Consider the following 18,055-nt stretch of genomic DNA (forward strand, 5'->3'; position numbering starts at 1 on the left):
CAGCTCTAGAGCATGGGGCAGACCCTGGGGGGCCCCGGGCAAAGCCCTGCTCTTCCCTACACCCTCGGTCCCCTTCACCCTTTGCTGACCAGGGCTGCAGCTCCTCCAGGCAGAGACTCTCCTGCCCTGTGTCTATGCAGAGCCCAGCGCAAAGGACCCCACGGGGCCTAACACCAGCACTACATCCCACAGGCACCAAGTTCATTACACTTCCCCCCTGCTGAATATCCCCACACCCCCACCCTGACCCATGCAAGGAGGATACATCATCCCACTGCAGGGCTGGGGGGCGGGGGTCTATGCTGAGGCCTCAGAAACATGTGCTGCTTGTGAGCGCCATAGGTTTCAGCCGCTGCTTTGATGTTTCTCCCTGCCTCTGGGCCCGTCTGCTGCAGCCTCCGTCCTTCTCTGCAGATAAAAGGTGATGCCTGCAACAGCTTGGCCTGAACGGGTTAAATTCACGCACACGCAGACAGAAGGGAAAAAAAATAAGCTGGAGCGGCGGTGGCCTCATTTCAGTTCCAGAGGAGACACCGACACCCCCCCATGTCAACCATCAGCTCACCGCTAAGATCATGCTCTCGCTGGGGCTTTATTTATCTTCATGCCAGCTTTCTCCTCCCTCCCTCCCTCTCCCACTTCGCCTTTCTCTCTCCCTCTCCCTCTCTCCCCACCAGAAAGCAGCAGCTTGGAGAGATCTGCAGTTCAAACATTAAGGTAATTATGAGGCAGCGGGCGTTTGGGAGGGGGAGTGGGGGCGAGGGGGAAATGGCTATACAGTGTCCTTGCGATGCCCTATTGTCTCACGTCCTAGATGGGGAATTTGGGAAGCTGGGCGCGGGGGGTCCTGGGGGGGTCTCTGGGGCAGGAGGGACTCTGGCCTGGCTTCGGGGGGTCCAGTGGGTGTTTTGATACAGAAGGGTGAGAGATGAGGCGGCTGCATACCTATAGACCTGCTTCTGCATGCATGCACTGACAGCCATGACAGCCACGGCTTGGGCAGCCCAAGAGAAGCAGCTGGCCGTGTCCATGTGCTGTAGCGTCGCTGGGGTTGCTCTCCCCTTGGCTTCTCCCTGATGCTTGTGGACCGGCAGCCAGCTCAGACGGCTCCGCCACACCCTGCGTGGATGTGCCCCATTGTTCTGTCTTTGCACGGACACCTCCTCGTGCCCTGCACATCTGCACATCCTCGTCTTACCCCCACTGTTCACTGAGCTTCTCTGCCGTCCTCCCTTCCCGGTGCATCCTGATCGAGCCATCCCCTCTGCCTCTGTAGGATCTTTGCAAGAAATCTGCCTGCACTGTCTCATCGATCTCGTGAGCCTAATGATACCCACCGGTCCATACTTAGTCTTGCAACACCTCTAGTTCAGCCTATTTTGTGCTAGGACAATGCATCTGCCCTGATACAGCCCATCTAGCCACACACGGGTGTTACCTTCAGTGCTCTTGTTCTTTGTATCACACAGGAGATATGTGCTCGGTGCCATTTTATCTGATTCCTTCTGTAACACTGGGAGCAGGGAGGGAGTTGTGAGGTTGGGAGGGAAGACGCCATAAACCGAGGACAGGCGATATTCCCCAAGATGTTATTCTGCAGCGATTTCAAGGGAGACAAAGGCCCAAGGTCCCTTATGAAAGTTTTCCTGCATTGTAAAAATTAGCTTCAGGCTGCAACCGATTGCAAATTGGTGTCAGTGGAATTTTATCCCACTTCAGACATGCAAGACAGGGATGGAGGCGGCGAGCCAGGCACTGAGATGTGGCTTTGCAGATGAGAATCAATTCCCTTTCCCTGCCATCTCATTAGCTAGTCTTTGTTCAGGCACTTGCAGGTCGACTTAGAGACAGATGGGTGAAAGGGAAGAAAAACCCGGGCCTTGTCTGTGCACCAAAATCTGTTATGGGAAATCCTTTGTGATCACGGTGTCTTGTTGTTACTACCTTTCTGGGGTGCTCCGGGCGAGGTCGGACCCCCTTCTGCTGAGCCCTGTACACGCTCGAGACAGGACCTCTTCCTTTGTTGGACTCTTCTGTCTGGATCGTAAACTCTTTGGGGACCCCCGCCACCACCCTGTGCTGTACGTGTGGACAACCGAGAGATCCAGAGCACATCTACACACTCATTAAGGCACCCTAGTTACTGCACATTAAGTTTAGGATTTGGTTAACCAAGTACTAATTCAACGTGCAGTAACTTGCACTGTTGTGCAGTAGCACTGGTGTGTGGCTTTTTTTGTAATACTTAAATGCTCATTAGCTAAATAACATTGCGCAGTCATGTATTAGCATGGTTTCTGAGCGGCACGTTACCGTGCAGTGTTATTAGGCTACTGCGCAGTAAGTGTCTCGTGTAGACGTGCCCCCGGGGAGGCTGAGTGATGCTCCTGGCAGTCCTTCGCCCTCTGTTTGCTCCTTCCCTGCCTCTCCGTCCTTCCCCCGAGGAATCGGAGATCAGCCTGACAGATGGACAGAGGACTGTGGGGACAGAGAGGGGCTGATGGGGGTGATTTGCATCGCTCCTGCTCTCCTTCGGGCTGTGACGGAGGAGCGGGGACAGCACCGTGGACAGCTCCCGGGCTGGGCAGCCCTTGGGGGGGCGCGGGAGCCCTGGCTCGGATCAGCCTGGCGCTCTCCGCCTTGGCCGCAGCCTTCCCTGGAGACCCCCTGGCCATGCGGTGCTTATGATTTTGGGGGTCAGGGCAGCTGTGCTGCACCCCCAGGCCTGTCCCGGCAGGCCTGCCTCCCGGGGCGGGGGGCTTCATGGGTGGAGCAAGGCATCGAGATGGTGTCTGAGCCCTCGCCATGGTCTCCTCTCTGGTTTCTCTGCCCCGAGCGTGGGTGCTCGTAGCAGGGGTCAGAGGCAGGGATGGCGAATGCCCAGTCATGAGCAGACGTGCTGCTGCTCGATGCAGACCCCTTCCTCCCGAGCGACGGTCCCTGCCCGGTCCGGCCCTGAGTCTCCAGCGCACAGCCTGGTAACCTTGCCAATGCCCCCGTCTGTTTTAGGGAGGTGGGCAAATCCCCATGGCGGGCCAGGCCGAGACCACCAAACTCATGTCGCCTGTGATATGAAGCAGGTAGGAGCTGAGATTCAGAGGCTGCCCCCCCGCCAGCTCCTCACGTGGCCCCAGACGGACCCCAGTGTGCAACTGGGAGTCAAGAGACCTGTGCTCAGCTTGGCTCGTGACCCAAAGTCCTTTCCCCTCTCCGTGCCTCAGTTTCCCCTCTGTCCTGCAGGGATGGTGACCTCTGCTCCAAGAGAGCCGAGAAGCTGCCCGTGCCCCTGCACCAGCTCAGGTCATCTCCCTCTGCTCCAGGCAAAGAGGATTTTCGATGATCAAGGTCTATTTTTAGCCCTGACCTTGAGCTTCGCCTGACAGCTCGTTCCTCCCCGCCACCGACACAGGAGGGGTTTGCTCTGCACGTGGGCCGAGGCCGCGTCCTTCCGGCCCCTGGGAGAGCTGAACTTGCCCACATGAGACCATTAAAGGGAAGAAGGGGACAGGGGCAGAGTTATTTTAATATTTTCTGCCCCTGAAAAGCTGCTCCCTGGTTTTCAGGCAGAGGCTCGGCTTCCAAACCCTGCCCAGTGCCACGCGCTGCACCAGCTCCTTGCTGCAAACCTCTGCACAGAGGGGGTGGACATAAAGGAGGAAGACGGGGAGAGCTGAGTGAGGAGTGAAGGCTCGGGTGGGGAGCAGGGAGGCAGGGTCCCTGGAGGAGCCCACCCATGGCCAGGGACCCAACATCTATCCTCTTCCTGCTGCTCCAAGCTGCATGGACAGGCATGAGACCCTCCTCATCCTGGCAGGGGTATTTATCGCCAGCGGCTTGGGGAGAAGGGGGAAGGGATGGTTTGTTGGTGCACAGAGAGCTCCCTTAGCCCTTGCAGAGCCTCATGCTCTAATTAGGGCCATCGGTAATGTCTAGTTAGTGATTCAGGGAGCCGAGGGGACCAGGCAAATGGAGGATACGGCCCAGGTTGCGCAGAGCCCAGTAGGGTCTGCGTGCAAATGCCTCCCGTGTACAAATGCTCCCAGGGCAGCTCCCCCCTGTTCTGGCCTGGGAAGGCCCCTGCAGTCCCTTTAGACATGGGGTTTGCTTTAAATAGACATTTCTGCTGGAATCAAAGCATCTGAGACACTGGGAAAAAGGGCCTGGACTTGGCCTGGAGCACTGGTCACCCAGCGGTCTCTCGCCTTGAGGGTGGAAACCCCTGAGGCCTGTCCCAGGGAGTTACCAAGGGCACCGTAAGGGACCCAGAAGGCCTCATCAGTGCCTCCCCCAGGGGAAAGGGTCTTCCCCTCCCTGGTACCACCATCTGGGCCACCAGCCCTGCCACAACAGCTGCACGCGCGCTCGCCTGCAACCCGGACCAGCACAAAGGGAGGCAGAAATGGGCCCGAAGAGCCTGGGGGAAGAGGCAAGACCAGTCCAGGCATGGGGGCTGATCTGGAAGGAAGGGAAGACCCTATCGGTGTCCTGTGCCTCAGTTTCCCCATCTGTAAACCAAAAGCCAGGCAGCTCAGTGCGAGGCAGGGAGGTGGGGACGAAGCCCCCGGCCTGTCTGCTTTTTCCATTGAGCGGGTTGGGCACAGGATTGGCTTTGACAGCAGATCTGTGAGCCTGACCTAAATCTGGGAGCAGCGCTGGGGGGCAGGGGAGGGGGAATCAAAGAGATGGTGCGCTTGGAAATACGCACCAGGCCTGCTTAGCTTTTATCTGTCTCCCGCTGGACCTCTCCTTTCCCACCCCCACAGCAAACACATCCACCGCCGCGGCTGCACGGACACATGGCCAGGGCTGCCCGGCCACCGCGGCCAGCAGAGAAGCACCCTTGTCCCCCCCAACTTGCCAAGTGGTCAGACCCTCCTGCAGGGGAGGCAGCATGGCTCAGTGGGCAGAGCAGGAAGCAAGGGCTCCCCGTATGGGGTCCATGCCTCTCATATAGGTCCTCGCTTTGACTCTGCTGAGCTCATTTCCAAAGCTGGGACCTCGCTTACACTGAGGTCCCTGAGGCTGGCTCCGCCAACCCCACACAGCTGCCCTAGAGAAATGAGATGGGAGCTGAGAGCAGGGCCCGGGATGCTCGGTGCTGGGCACAAACACAGCAAGGACCAAGCCATCGCAGGGGCACGGGCTTAGCCTCGCCCCCAGGACTTCTTTCTTGGGGTAATAAAAGGCCAGCTTGCAGCTCCCTTGGAAGGGGGGCCTTGCGGGGAGCTGGGGGTTTAGGAGGTCTTGTGGTTGGGCAGAGACCAGCCAGTGGGCTGGCCTGCTGGCAGAGGCACTCTCTAGGCTTGCAGTCTGACCAGCCAAGATGGACAGAGCGTGGGAGGGGAAACAGAGGCACAGAGAGGTGAGGTGACTCCCCCAAGGCCGCACAGCCAGGCGGTGGCAGAGCCCCTGCCCCTTTAAACAGGACTCCCTCTCACTTGCAGCTGGGGGGTCATCTCAGGGTGGCTTTTATTAAGCCACAAGGGACATCTCGGTCTACGGGGCCCAGTGGAGGCCCTGCTGCAGTTTCCTAAACAAGCATCCCGCTGGCCTCCCTTGTCCTTTAGCAGTTCAGGAAAGAAATAGGTGGAAACCCTGGGCTGAAGTGGGGAGCCCAGGTGCATCCCCAGTATGTGCTGGCACGACCTACATGGCACGTCCTTATGGGGAGGACTGGGACTGGGGCCGGGAGAAGCGGGGGCTAGGAGCAGCCTTTTGGGGTGCCTGTTGACTGGTGCACACCCAGCCAGAGCATCCAGCATCCCCTTAGCCATGTCAATCCTGCCTCCTGCTACCTCACATCGGGGCCCCCGTATGAGTCCACACAGCCTGCCCACCCCTCACCCGAGGGCACCGATCTCCGAGACACCAGGCTGGTTTCTGCCCACGCTGCCACTCTACCCGATGGACACTGCCGTGCGCAGGGGCACGATCTGGCCCCTCTGTGCAGCGGTTTCGTGCCATGGGCCAAGGTGCACGACAGATGGGGAGGAAACCACCCGGTTTTCCTGGGAAGATGCCTGATGTGGACCAGCGACTCGTGGTCACTGCTCATTTGTGGCCATTAGCCGGGATGGTCATTAGTCACTTGGGATCCAGTGGTGAGAGGTGGGGGCGTCAGCTCAGTGCGCCGCTGGCCCGGTTCTCTCGTTCCATGCCAGCCTCATTACTGATCACCATCAGGGGAAATTTCCTTTCCTATTAAACCCCAAACTCAGAGGGGCTGGATCCTGCCTGGGGCTGGCTGCCTACAGCTCCCACCGCAGTCCTATCTCAGCCCCCTCCCTGCTCGCCACGGGAAATGGTGCAATGCAGATGGGCTCGTGATTAGGTACTCAAGTCCCTTCTGCTCTCGCCCGGCGGAAGAGCAGTTTCCATTTCACGTCCTCCCTGGCCTGCTGCGCTGGGAGAATGAGACCACCCTCCTGCTGAACCAGCTCCCCTGCGCGGGGGCTTCCCTGTCCTCAGGCCCTCGTAGCCCTGTCGCAAGGTGCCAAAGCCTGGGGGAAGTAGGTGGATGAGAAATGAGTGAGGTAGCTGGGCCAGGCCAGCTGCATCCATGGGGTTGGGCCTGGGGCTTCTCCTTCCATCTCTTGCCTCTTCTGCTTGCCTGCCCTGACATCTCACCCCCTTCTCCCCCTTCGGGATATAGCACCGCAGAACCCTTTGCTTGATGGGTCCCCAGCAAAAAAAGACCTCCCTGCCCCCTCCTGAGCTTGCAAAGCACACCCCTTGTATCAATGCATGCTGGAAAACGCGTGGCTCCCCTTCCTTATTCATCCATATTCAACGTCCCTGATGAAAACAAAGCAAAAGCAGCCTTATCTCTCACGACGATGGACTGGGGTGTCCTTGCCTTTGGTCAGGTCTCAGGGGAAATGCTGTGAAAGACCCAAGTTGCTGCCCTCTCGCAGCGGCGTGGTTAACAGCCAAGCAATGCAAGCAGAGGCGGTGGGTTTACAGAGAGACGGGCTGAGACAAACGACCCCTCCCTTCTGGATTATTGCTGGTAATAAGAACATTAGTCATACGATATTTATATCACAGCAGTGCCCAGACACCAGGATTGTAACTGGCTGCAGTTTTCTATATTGGGACCGTACCTTTCAGATTTCATTTCTCTCTATAGGCTCCTCTGAGCCCTGGGTGGCAGGATGCATGGTTATTCTGGGTCCCCAAGGACTGACCTGCCCCACAAGAAATGAGCTGCTCTCACCAGTAAAGGCAAGAGCTGCAGATTGGGTTCACTAATGTGATGATCTACCTGCGAGCACAGCCCCACATGCTCTTCTGCCGAGTGTTTGCAGGCTGGAGCCTCCACTCCAGTCGCTGTGGGATAGTGTTAGCAGTCTCACACGCCTATAGAAATGAAATAAGCAGCAAGAGCATCATTTCTATATCTAAAATGAGCCAGGCATTTGCTAAAACCACGTGAGCTGCCAGTCTCAATATGGGAACAATGCCCCAATCCCCCAAATATTTCTGGCCTGATCCGAGGCAATCGCAGTCTTTCTGCTACATTTGGCAAGTGCTGGACAGAGGCTCGGCTAAGTAACTCGATGCTGGTGAGCCTCTCTCTCACGTGGGTAAGGGATTGAAGCATGGGTGCCTTTGAGCAGAATGTAATAGCATTTATATCCCATTAGCACCTACAGGCTAATCAAAAGCAAACCCTCTCGTGCTACTATGCAAACAGTGACAGCTCCTGCCCCCCAGTAGCTGATCGTGTGGAGATCCTTTCATCTGAATGAGAAGCAAAATGATTCTCCCTGTCCACCTGGGTATTGCTAGAGCACCTGTCACCCTGGGATCTGGGCACCAGCTAATGCAGATCTGGTCTGGAAATAATGAGCATCAGTAATAATTGATAAAACTCAACAGAATGGAAACCAAGTCTTCTGGTTAGCGGCAGTAATGAAAGTATCACGTGATGACTTGGAATCCATCCAGGCTAAATATTTTGGAGGGGTTTAGTATGACGGATGATAAAATCTCCGGGGGATCTTGCGCGGCTCGAATGGGAACGTGTCGATATCACGTCCACGGGGTGAAGCTGCCGGGTCGGAGGTTTCTCTCGATGCCTGGTGGTGGTGCTGGGGTTTCTTCCTCCCCTCTGTCTCATTCCTATAAATAGAATAGATTCACAGGAGGGAACCAGCTCTTGGAAAGTCTCTGATCTCCCTCCTTCTTCCAGCTGCAGACATGGCTGAGCCTTGCTCATGTGCCCTGCAGACCCGCCGGAGTCTGCGGGGCTGAGTAACCGCTGCGGCGTCCGGCGTGCACTTCTGTGAGCGTGGCCCCGCACCACCCTGCTCTCAGGCACCCCGGTGTGCGTGCGGTCTGTGAGCTGGTTGGAGTGGCCACAGGCAGACCCGAGGTCGGGATGTGCACGGATGTACAACACCCTGCACGTGTCCCCATGAGGGTAGTGGTGGGGGGGGTCGATCCTGCATGACGCTGAGCCATATGCCCTGGTCCAGCAAAGCCCTTGACCACATGGTTAACTCCAAGCACATGGGTGGCTGCATTGTTTCGGCATGCCCGCTGCCAGGCCTGGGTTCAAAGGGTCTGTTAGCCAGCTGGATGTGTTCTCCTACCCTGCTAGCACCAATATGCAGACCCCAGCATGGCTCAAGCAGCAGGGCAGGCAGGGGAGCATGGTGGTACAGGCCAGGGGACACTCAGCTGCCCATGTTCGGTGCCTGACAAGCAGCACCCACTGGATTCACGTATCTACGAGCACAACCCTCCCCACGGCCTCGATGTGTTAGTGCGTTGCTGACCCAGGGCTGCCTGAGCTGGATGCAAAATGCCGTCCTGCCAGGGCTTGCAAAGGGGCTCTGAGCTTTGATCAGGTGCCAAACCACCATGGTGGCTGCCTGCCTCTGCCCGGGCATAGCTCAGCTGTAAGCAGGGGAGTGGGGGGTCTACGTTAGAGCTGACTCCTGTCCTTCCCCCCTAAACATCTGCAATGAAGTAGGGTTTATGCCTTGTGCCAACCAATATGCAGGCTGCCAGCCAGTGCAGGAGCCTGACAGCATCTCCTGGATGCCAGGAGAGTGCCGAGCTCAGGGATGCCGTCCCTATGACTCCACACACTGCCCAGCTCCTTGTCCACGTGTCTTTCAGACTTACCCTGGGGCGAGGACGGTGCATTTGTACAGCGCCTAGCACCCTGGGATCCTGCACTGGCTCGCAGGCAGGCTGGCAATGCAGATGGGGAAGAGCCCAGTCTCCTCTGCGTGTCTTTGCTTGCTGGTTCTTGACAGAGAGGTGTCTCATTTATAATGGGGCAGTGAGGGGAGGGGGCCAGTATCCCAGTTTGTTCCTACTCTCGCTTTCACATGCCTGCGGTGGTCAGCAACGCATTGTAAATGAGAACTGAGTGATGCTTGCCCAGTCTCGAGGGCGGGTTCTCCCCTCTCCCTAAGCCCAGGGCCTGTTTGAACAGAGGTCGCCCGGACTCAGAGACGAGCCAAATGCAGGGGCCTGAACCTCAGAGGCAGGCTGTCCTGGCAGGGGAGATCCATGAGGTTTACTGATCTGGCAGGGGAGATCCCCTTCCTCCTGGCCTTGAATGACTCGGTGTAGTTGGAGAGTGAAGGCCTGTCCCTTGCACCGCGGACAGGCTGGGGAGGATCTCGGCTACGCAGTTTATGGTGACGGGGCATTGCTCCCGGGCTTTCCCTCTAGCTTGCCTTTTGGGCTAGGGACAAATGAGGCCAGGGGGCATCTGAACCCCAAGGCCTCCAGGTTTGGGGCTGGTATGTGGATTTGGGAGCATCTGAAGCCCCAGGCTGAAGAGCTGGGAGGTAGGCTACTTATCGGTGGTAGCACCACACAGACCTGAAGGATTGAGCTCTGCTCAGTCGATCGAATCTGGAGCTGATTTGGCCCCACCACATTTCAAAGCAATGCCCCTGCCTGCAGGCTTTCCTGTCCGGTGGTGGCGATGCTGCCCAGGCTGGCCTGTCGGCTCTGGGCCCTGGCGCACCATCGATTCAGTGGTTGTAAAGCCACGAGGATCAACCCGCCCAACCTCCTGGACAGCACAGGCTGCCCACGTCCCCTGCACCCCACGTATCACAGCGCAAGAGCTGTAGCATAGCATATTGCAGCACGTGCCTCCTGCTTGCAAGGGGGGCTGGAGGAGCACAGGGCCTTGCATCTGCACTAGATGCACAAGGCACTTTCTCCCCAGACACCCCCTGGCCCCGAGGTGTGAGGAGGGCAGGGCCCTGCACCCTGCCAGGATGATGGATGCTTCCTGCTTCCCAAAGGCAAATCCAAAAGAGATGAATTACAGATATTGATTAGGTACCTCCTCTCCCTGGGCCAGGCTTGGGCAAGGGCAGGGAGGAGGGGTGGAGGGGAGAGGAGGACGGGGGAGGGCAGGGAACATGGAGGAGGGCACGGTTCATTCAGAAAATTAATTGCTGTCAAACGGATTTGGAGCCCAATCAATCAAGGTCAGGGCGCCGCGGTCCCCCATCGATAGCCGTGTGCAGTGCTGCAGTGCGGTGCCGGGGCCTGCGCACATGCTAATTGCCTGGAAGGGAAGAGAAGGGCAGGGAAGGGAAAGCTGCTCCTCACCCGACACACAGGCTTGGCACGGGGGCAGCTTTGGACCAGCCGGGGATCCTATCTTGACCCCCTTCCAGCCAAGCCCACAGAGGCGGCGATATCTGCACAGTGTAAATGCACTGTGCAGCTCCCCCCGGCCCCTTCCCCTGCAGGGACGCCTGGAGATCCCGGTGAAGGGTGTAAAGAGAAGCCATGCTCTCTGCTTGCAAGGAGACAGGGAGAAAATGGCAGGGGGAGAGATTCAGGCCTGGATCCTGATACTCATTGTAGCTGCCAGCTCTAGAGCCCCTCCTGATTTACACCCGCGGGAGGCGCATGCAAGGGAGACGGCCTCAGCACCGCGCCTGTCCCTTTAAATGATGCAATCTCACTTACATGACTAATCTCTTATTTATAGTCTCTTCCATTTTAATGATGCTCCCCGACACTTGCAGCAGAGCCATGTCACTGCCTCGTGCGCTGGGCCCCATCCCCTGCCTGCCGGTGCTAGAGGGGCAGGCCGGGTTCAGCCGGGGCCGGAGGGACCGTAGCCTGCCCCCGGGCAAGGCAGCGTGGAGGATGGATGCACGGGAGAGATGCTAGGGGTGCGGGACAGCAGGTCCCGGCAAGGCAGAGGCAGGCGGCAGCCATTATGTGCTGGCCAAGAGCTGGCGTCGCAGCCCCGAATCGGTTTCCCGGGGCAGGGGGAGGCCGACGGGGACACCCAGCCCCCGCTAAAGTTGCACCGAGGAAGAGGAGCCTATTGCATTGCTCACTGCGGCGCCTGCCGCTGCCGGCTGAGATCATCGCAGGGCCTAGTGCCAGACCCAACTGGAAGAGACCTTGGGCGTAAGGTCCCCTGCGAAGGACGGCGCCTCCCGAGTGCTGCACTGCAGCGTCAGCTCGCCTCGCCGGCAGGGCTCCCAGCTCACTGCAGCGACAGGAGCTGCCACGGGACTAGGACTGATCCCAGCTGCTCGCAGCCTGCCGCTGGGGTCCTTTTCCCATCGGGCCTCCCTGCCCACAGCCCCTGCTTCTTCCCCTCCTTCATCTGCCTTGTCAATGCAGATCGCACGCCCGTGAGAGCAGGTCCGAGTCCTGCCGGGGGCACGTGCACTGCCCAGCCCAGGGGTCTCTGCTCTCAGCCAAGGCCTCGAGACGCTCCTGCAATAACCACAAAATGCCCCTGCTTTTCCTAGGATTCTCTCTTCCTGGGTGCTAACTGGGTTTAGTTAGTGGTTAAAATAATTGGCATGAGACGGCACTGATGGGTGGCTGAAAGAAGCCAGCTGAGCTCCACCGATGGCCGGGCAGGGAGTGCCTGGTTCACAGCCACTGGCAGTCTGGTCATTTCTGGGTGCGAGCCCACACGGTGCCTCTCTGCGTCTTTGCAGGCCTGGGGAGCAGATACTGCATTAACTAGGATTTCCCCACCCCCAGCTCTCTTCTTCTGCAGAGACCCTGTCTGCAGCCAGCAGAAAGAACTGTATTGCTCTTGATTTATATGACAATAGCACTTGGAAGCCTGATTAGGCCTTGGCTAGGCGCAGGGGAAGCAGCAGTCTTTGCTCCACATAACAGAGGGGAAGGAAAGAGATGGGCCCAAGGCTACACAAAGGGTCAGTAGCAGCCCCAGGACTACAACCCTGGTCTCCTGGATCCCTAACATTGCCCCTGGTATTACCCCCACCTAGCTGGGGGCTGCCACAAGTAGCACGCGGCTTTGTTTTGGCTGGAGCTCATTGAAACAGGTCCCATTGCCTTCATCGGGGCTGGGATCTCATCCCAGGTCTTTCTTCCCTAATCGTAGCTGGCATCCTTTTAGACAGCAAACAGCAGGTTGCTCCACATGGTATCGCTCGGTACCCATCCTGTCCTCCTGGACCCTCGTGCACCTTCCCTTTGCTTTGTTCCCACTGCATGGGCAGGAGAAGACAGCTGCCGCCTGCTGCTCTTCATGGAGTCAGCAAGCGCAAGGGGCACTCTGCAGCCCCGGCAGCAGCTCTCTGCACCCAGCTGATGAATACCGAGACCAGGCAGGAGAGGCATGCCTTTGCTATAGAAAACGCTGCCTGCAGAAAATGTGATAGGGCTGTTACGGCCACTTAAAGTGCTAGCGCTGTCTGTTGATCACGGGCAGTGTTTTAAAGATTTCTTCCATTACTTTCATGCATCCGGGAATGGATTTTGCAATCAGCTAGCGACACTGCAGAGCTAGAAAGCTTTGCTGTGGCGTATTGCAGGAATCAGAGTGTTTTGACACAGAAATTAGGTCCAGCGGGCGCTGGGGGATACACAAGCCTCTGGTTATGAGCCTGCTAATCGAGGCAGCAGAAGATTACCGGCTGAGCGCATGCATACCTATCTTTTCCCACATAGCTACAATCATTTATCATAGGAAAACTAAATAATTGTATTTATTAAACACAACAGGAATCTGTTCGGCCTTGCTGTACGAACCGGTTAGGGAGACCACTACTGTTTTCTTACAAGGACAACATTTGGGTAAAATGCAGATATTTAAAATGTCATAGCTTTTGCCTGTTACCAACACACCTCAGATGGGGCAAAGGCTGAATGATTAAACTTTGCGTTGCTTTTTATCTTTCATACCCTCTTTATAAAAAATCCTGCCCTGCCAAGACAATGGAAGTAGCGTGGTTGATTTGTGGCTGATTTCACTTCCCAATTCCCTAGCTGCTACAAGGCTGAGTTTTCTGACTGCAAGAGAAACACATTAGCACTGACCCTGCAGTGAGCAATGCACGGGTGCAGATGTGCAAAAAGACAAAGCAAAATGAAGATAAAAAGCCCATGTCCATTAAGAAAAAAGCCACAAGTAAATATTTCTATTTCTGGATCTTTGCAAACAAAGGGCTGGATCTTTCAGATGCTCTCAAGTCTGGACCCAAGAGGCAAGGTGGCATGTAACTCTCACTAAAGCCATTGGGAATTAGGTGCCTAAATACCTTTGTGTGTCTGGGCTCATGCATTGGCCTGACCTTGTTCCTGTGGAAGGCAGATGCTATTGAAAATCCCACAGGACCCTAGTGCTGCACGGGCCTCAGCTATGGGCTAGTCGGTTCTCCCAATTGCACCCCAGACCGTAAGTTATTTGGCACATTTCTTGAACCCCCAGCTCCTGGTGTCATCCTGTCATATCAGCTTCTACTTATACACGGCCATTCCTTGTCCCCGTGCCTATGAAGGGAGGAAAGCTTATAACCATAACCCAGTGAGCAAAGAAAAAGCACCATTAAAAAAAAGCAGCTCCCCCAGCAAAGGCCAGATCTGCATTCAGAAACCAGCTTGTTCCCGGGTCACTCTCTGTTCTCCCCTGCGCCGTTCCCAGCAGAAAAGCTTCTCTGCCTGTCTTGGCGGTTCTGCCTTCGAAGGAAAGCTCGCCTCCTGGCTGCTCCATTTTCCTTGCACAGACCCCTTGCAGGGTTTGAATGACACTTCCTCTCTTGGGGGGGTCTGCAAAAAAAATTGGGCTCCCCATCATGATGCCCAAATAAAATTGGAGACCCCCCAGGTTATGCTGTTCAAATCTTACAGGGGGGCTCTTGTCTCTTATGGGGGGGCTCAGCCCCCCCCAAGCCCTCCCTGCCCCCTTCACCCACAGCCCATCCTGTGCAAAAAGGCTGAAGCCCAGCCTTGGAGTAGTTCTGCGGGGGCAGATAATGATGCTCCTCACCCTATCTCAACCCAGTCTTGACATCTCACTTAAAAAGATAATTTAGTAGTAGCAGTAGTGTTGTTGTTGCTGCTATGATTACTATTGTTATTACTATCATTATTACTATTATCAATGCTGCTACTACTATACTTATTATTACGACTGTTATTGTTATGTTGACGTCTATCCTGCCATACCCAGGAAAGCTCAGGGCAGCTCACAATACAAGACAAGCCACCAGAGAAGAAACTCAGCCCATCACAAGGTGCTCTCCCTATCATGGCAGCAGTGTGCTGCCCATACATATAACTCTTTTTATATATAGAATATATTAAAAATATATATATATCAAAGACAACCTGGGTCAGTGAATGACCACAGCAGAGCCCTGGGCTTTCTGGGGCTTTGTGCTCTCAGTAGCTGCGTCCTTATTTCCCAGGCCGGCGTCTTGGTTAAGCTCAACGCGCTCTCGAAGCCACTGCAGCCGCTTCCTGCTCTGGCCCTGCTTCCCCTGCCCAGGGGTTTCAGCCGTACCCAGGCCCAGGGAGGCAGCCGGCAGATCTTGCCTGCGTGGTGAAGAAGCAAGGCAGGAGCCAGGCGGGGAGATGTCCCAGGACAAAGTGCAGGGCTTGCAACCTCCCTCCATGGCCTCATTGCTTCTCCTTCGTTAGGGAAGGCAGCTGCAAGGGAGACCTCCAAGGGAAGGGACTGGGCTCTGCTGGTTCTTTAAAATCATTCCCCCGAAGCACCTATTTCCATGTGGAGTTGAGCAATCAGCCATCAACAGGACAGGCAGAAATGCTCCGGGATCTTCTCTGCAGTGTCCTGAAATGGGGGAGCAAGTCGGCTTCCCTGGGAAGACTCATGACATCAAATGGGAATTTAGGAGGCAGAAATCCTCAGCCCTTGAGAGCCAACTTGGGAAGAGAGGGTGAGTGCAATGTTGCAAAGAGGGGGCAAAGCAAGCACCCTGACCAGCCTGGTGGGGGGGACTTGCTGGCCCAGGACAAAGCCAGGTGTCTCACTGAATTGCATGAAGATGTCCCTCTGTGCAGGCTGTTCCCATAACCAAGGTGGGGGGAATATGTTTTAAATGGAGGATCCTCCGTGGAGGCTGTGGGATCTCCATCCTTGGAGGTTTTCAAGACCCGGCTAGACAAAGCCTTGGCTGGGATGAGATGGTTGGGGCTGGTCCTGCTTGGAGCATAGGGTTGGATTAGATGTGACCTCCCGAGGTCCCTTCCCACCCTCATTTTCTGATTCGATCCTGTCCTGGAAAGGAACTGAAAACGAGAAATCCTTTTCCTAAAGGCTTCCTGCAAAGTCACTCGGGGCAAATGCAACAGGGCATCAAGGCAGGCAGGAAGGGGGCTGGAGGCGGAGAACAAGAGGCTGGAAAGCAGAGAGCGGGAGGATGGACAGCAGGCGGACACAGGGTGGCTTTCAGGCCAGGCACAGAGGCTGCGTGCCGGGCAGTACGCAGAGCCGGATGGGAATGTTTCTCTTTGTAATTAAGGTGGTGGGAGTCGTAACACCGATAAGTTTTAACTGCAGACTGTGCCTGGAGGTATCTACCCCAGCAAGTACAATGAAGCCAGCACCAAAATCCTTCCAAGAAGGCAATGAATGCATCGGGGTTCGCCGTGGGTCCTTCAAGAGTCCCGGGGCCTGGCTCCATTGAGCCACGTCCTCGGGAACCCAGCTGTGAGAAGGCAAAGTCAGGCCGAGCCAGGGACTCTGCAGCCCCGTCAGGCAGGCGCAGAGCCTCAGCCCTGGCAGGGAGATGGGGACTGCACCAGCCCTGCACGGTTGTTAACAGCACTGTTGTTATCTGGCGTTTGGGCGTCCTTGCATGGCTTTATGTTGTACTTAAAGCTCAGGAGGATGCCAAGCACCCATGTCAGAAGGAAGATGGGAGAGCAGGCAGGGAGACCCAGCGCCAGCGGATACATGTGCCAGAAAGGGTGAAATCCTTCTACAGGGCGACCTGGCAGGCTCCATTAATATGGATGCGCGCAGCCTCAACCCTATTGCACCCTGTGCATGGACAGACTGCGGCCTGGGATCTTCCAAGGCAGGAGGAAGAGATCTGTTTGGTGGGGGTTTGTCCCCAGCTGAGTTTATTTCCTGCTTGGAGCTGGTAAGCAAATGGAAACGTCCTTGTGTGACGGCCGGCCGGCCGGATGGCGGGGTGTCTATTTAAAAGATCTAGTCAATTCTTAGTTAAAAGACACAGAATGCGGCCATGTCATTGGCGCCTCCCAGAGATGTAGGATCGGATTCTGATGTGAAAAAATTGAAGGCGGCTATTAGCATGGCAGCCGCCACGGCCCGGCCGCATTTCTCAGCAGATTTCCAGGCTCGTGCTCATCTCCCAGCTGCTGCAAAAGGAACGAGGGGACCCGCCAAGGGGGGCTAAGCGAGCTGCAGAACGAGGGTGAATAACGTGCCACGCAAATGGGCCTTCCCAAAACCTACCGGGTGCTGGGAGGCGACCGTGTCCATCTCAGCCTCGCCTGTGAAACCTGTAATTAAGAGGCCTGAACTAGCAAGTTCCAGACTCCAGAAACCTCCACTGGTTTCTCTCCCTTTACAAAAGAGGCTTGTGTTAAAACCCTGAGCGTTTAGCTGGGAAACTGACTTGCTCCCCCGTTTCAGGACACTGCAGGGAAGATCCCGGAGCATTTCTGCCTGTCCTGCTGATGGCTGATTGCTCGACTCCGCGTGGAAATAGGGTGGACGCTATTTCTCTGCATTCTTTTCTCTTGATTTGCTTGAAGAGCGGGTCCGATGGTTTCCATGCAGTGCAGCCATTCACCCCCCTCCTTTGCTCTGTGGTTTTGTCTCCTGGGCTGATGGCTTGTCCAGCTCTTCCCTCGTTGCATTTGAGCATCTCTTCCCCCCAAATGCCACCCAGCGATGCAGCTCCTCTGATCTACAAAGGAGGCTGGGAGCTGGGGAGGGGACAGTCCAGACCCAACAGCCACCGCCAGCCTGGGTTGTTCAAGCAAAGGTGTTAAAAAGACCTTAAAGACGGAGCGTTTTATTTCTTTATATTGTTTTAAGCAACTCAGAAATGTTCCCGCGTCGGAGCTGCCTCTTGGGGGCAGAGGGAAAAGCCCCCCAGCCCTCCCTTACCCTGGCAGCCCTGCCTGCGGCGTTCGAGCTGCGATGAAGACAAGACCCTTGGAGATCAGCCCCCGACCCAGATCCCCGGGCCTGCGACGCGTGCTGTCGGTCTCCCTGGGGCTGGCCCGGCAGCGAGACAAGGCAAGGGCGGCCTGGGGGCAGGGGCCGGGGAGGCGCAGATCCGGATTAGCTCATTCAAAAAAAGAGCTGCGTTGCCTAATGGACACCCGGCTCCTGGAGAACAACGGCCACGGGCGGGCTCGGCCCCAGGCCCCAGGGCTGGCTGCGTGCTTGGAAAGAGGGGCCGGAAGGACGGAGGTGCTGAGTGGGGAAGGGTCCCTGTGCGGGGATGTGCGGGCTGGGGGGTCTCTGTGCAGGTGCTGCGTGGGGAGCTGGGCACCTTATGGAAATGCCGTATGAGGAGGGGGGGTCTGCATGGAAGTGCTGTGTGGGGCGGGGGTCCCTATGGCGGTGCTGTGTGTGGAGCTGGCTGGAAGAGCGGTATGGGAGGGCTGTGTGGGGAGGGGGTCCCAACAGAAATGCTGCGGGGAGAGCTGGGTCCCTATAGAAATGCTGTGGGGGGAGGGGAACCCTATGGGGGTGCTGTTGGAGGTCCCCTATGGGGGTGCTGTGGGGGGTCCTTATGGGGGTGCTGTGGAGGTCCCCTATGGGGGTGCTGTGGGG

The 18,055-nt window shown here is 56.7% G+C and overlaps 1 long non-coding RNA gene across 1 annotated transcript in view; it reads left to right on the plus strand.

The window, feature by feature from the left end:
• Nucleotides 1-304: 304 nt before the first annotated feature.
• LOC109294217 overlaps nt 305-18,055 on the plus strand; it is a 21,530-nt gene continuing 3,779 nt past the window's right edge. The window contains exon 1 of the long non-coding RNA XR_002096482.1: nt 305-717. This is a non-coding gene — a long non-coding RNA (uncharacterized LOC109294217). The remainder of the gene's footprint in view (nt 718-18,055) is intronic.

Source organism: Gavialis gangeticus, unplaced genomic scaffold (assembly GCF_001723915.1).
Source record: "Gavialis gangeticus isolate Ggan-Ray unplaced genomic scaffold, GavGan_comp1, whole genome shotgun sequence".
NCBI classification, from domain to species: domain Eukaryota; kingdom Metazoa; phylum Chordata; order Crocodylia; family Gavialidae; genus Gavialis; species Gavialis gangeticus.